A 2,830-nucleotide genomic window follows, 5' to 3' on the forward strand; every position below is an offset into this window, starting at 1 on the left:
AGTGGTTGTGGTACTGGCTATCCTACTACTGATAATATTTCTATTACTACAGATACTACAACTATGACTGCAACTATTACTACAACTACTATGGCTTCTCATACTAGAATAATTATACTCAGGGAATTTAGTTTGAGCTACGTTCCCTACTTCTTCCTCTCTTCTTCCTCTTCCTCTTCCTCCACCTCCTCCTCTCCCTACTACTACTACTACCGTTACTACTACTACTACTACTACTACTATTACTGCACAGTCTCCTCTTTCGCTTCTTTATCCACCTACATTTTCTCTAACACACCTCTTCTTTCTCATTTTTCCTCCTCTCCTCCTCCTTCTCCTCCTTCTCCTCCTCCTCCGGCACCCTTTTTGGAAGTCAAGTGGAGCGAGGGACGGAGGTAGGCAGGAGAGGGCGAGAAAGAAAGATAGACCCTCCGTGCCTGAAAATATATATATGGTAGGAAAATGTATTCAGAGTTAGGAAGGAATATTGAAATGAGGATGATGCCCTTTTTTTTTCAATGCTTTTAGGATAGCATGTAGGAGTTAGCCTTTTCCTATTTGTGTATGGAAGAGTGAGAAGGACAGATAGAAAGCTAGATATAGATAAATAGACAGATAGTTAGATAGGTAGATAGACAGATAGAGAGAGAGAGAGAGAGAGAGAGAGAGAGAGAGCATGAAAAAATATGAGCACATACCACTTAAGAATGACGTGGAATGCACACACAAACAAACAACAAGCAAACAAACAGCCAGGTACACAACGGTATGAGGGCCAGGTAGACACTATATGGGGGGGAACAAACAAACAAACAAACAAAATGGTCGAAATTGGAAAAGGTGTGACTGGAAGGAGAGAAATAAATATAAATAACAAGGAAAAGAAAGGAGAGTAAACGCAGCCCGAGACAAGGAAAAAAAGAGGAAGGAGGGGAGTGAGCGAAGAATGGGCGGAAAGAAATGGAATTGGGAGAGGAATAACAGACAGGAATTGAATCATATAAGTGTGGGAGCGATTGCGAGTAAAGTTTGGGGTGAGAATCGTCGACAGAATAAAAAAACATGACACGGGTGAAGAAAGAAAAAAAAATGAACGGATGAATGATAGGAAATAAAAATGAAAGGAGAAGTGGATATGCAAGAAAACAAAACCCTGCGAATCAAATTATAACTGAGAGGAAACAATATCGAAAGGATCTCATGGAAAGCAGACCAACGGTGAGAATGAAGGCGTCAACGAAAGAGTTAATGAGTTGGGATACGGGAGAAAGGAAGGAAGAAGAAAAGATCCTACTAAGAAATCGACGGAACAAATAGTATGGGGGTCATGAAGCTAAATTACCGTACCCAAGTGAAAGTAAAAGCGAGATCGACGAATACTCGGAATCCGTACTTTAGGTAAAACTCCTAAATGGGCCTTAACTGATCAGGCGACGATTCTAAAGAGCGTGAACGTTTTCTTTGGTTCTGTTTAGGTACTAGACGAGAACTGGGGAAATGGGTTAACGCGCGCGCGCGTGTGTGTGTGTGTGTGTGTGTGTGTGTGTGTGTGTGTGTAGGTTAACATTACCCCATACCATCTCCCTTTCCGCTACCCCTCTCCTACCCCCCCTCCCTCCACCCACCCCTCTCGTAGGCCTTGGTGCAGCCCGTCATACTTTACCGGCGGCTAATCCCCCAAATCGCGCCACCTCGCGCGCCTAATCCCTTCCGGGCAGCGCGCCGCGCGCCTCTCAGGTTATAAATGGATTATCTTTCAATACGCGCTCGGCGGCATTTTTCCAAACTATTAATTTCTACATCGATAAAATGCAACGATAATGTTTTAGTAGTAGAAAAATAAGAAAAATACGGTTTAACTGACAGGTAAATTAGGAGTACAAACAAAAAAATTGTAGATTTAAATGATTTTTTCACACACTGGTATACGCTACATACTACCTTCGTTTAAAAAGAGGTGTTCCCAGCAAAAGGATATGAAGTTGTTTTCAGCAACAAAATAAAGAATTGGTTCCAGTGACAAAAAGATGAAAATAATAGGATCGAAACAAATTCGGAGAGAAAAATAAACTGGTTTTAGATAATAAAAATATATATTGATACAATATGAAATGAAGAGCTTGTTGTTCTATTTCCTTTTTTATCTGTGAGCCGCACATGGAATTCATTAGTAGGATTATATTTTTTTCTTGACCAAAATTTAATTTGCGTTAGAATTGGTATCAATATTTTGCAGAGGAAGTGGGACGCATTAGGAAATTTTACTTGAATTAGTTTTCAATGAAATGTGGATGAAATAATATTTTGCTGAAAATACAACAAAATATGGAAACAAGGAAAATATCTAGGAAATTATTAAAATAAAATCCATTTTGTGGCGGCAGATATAAACCTAGAAGTGCACGTTTTGCATTTCCTTTACAAGAAGAGGGATGCGACTCCTAAGAGAACAGTGGTAATATTATGTGTGGCTGGGAAGCACAGTTCTAACGGAAGCGGAAAAGGGAACGGCCGAATGTTTGAGAGGAAGCGTTGGGGCAGCATTTAGTGGGCCGTTATTGCTCAGCCTCAGTTTGGCTCTTTAGTGTGGCTCAGCGGGTGGGGAAGAAAAGGAGACGTTAATAGAGACAGGTGTTGTACGTCAGGTGAGGAGGAGGAGGAGGAGGAGGAGGAGGAGGAGGAGGAGGAGGATGTAAAGGTAAAACAGAATCAAGATAAGGGGAACAAGGAACTGAAGGAGGAGGAAGAGGAATAAGACGAAGAGGAGAAGTTGAAATAAGAGGAAGGGAATGAGGAATGTGGGAACTCTGCCACAGTTTTTTTTCTCCTT

The sequence above is a fragment of the Eriocheir sinensis genome, chromosome 35, assembly GCF_024679095.1.
Source record: "Eriocheir sinensis breed Jianghai 21 chromosome 35, ASM2467909v1, whole genome shotgun sequence".
In the NCBI taxonomy this organism is placed as follows: Eukaryota; Metazoa; Arthropoda; class Malacostraca; order Decapoda; family Varunidae; genus Eriocheir; species Eriocheir sinensis.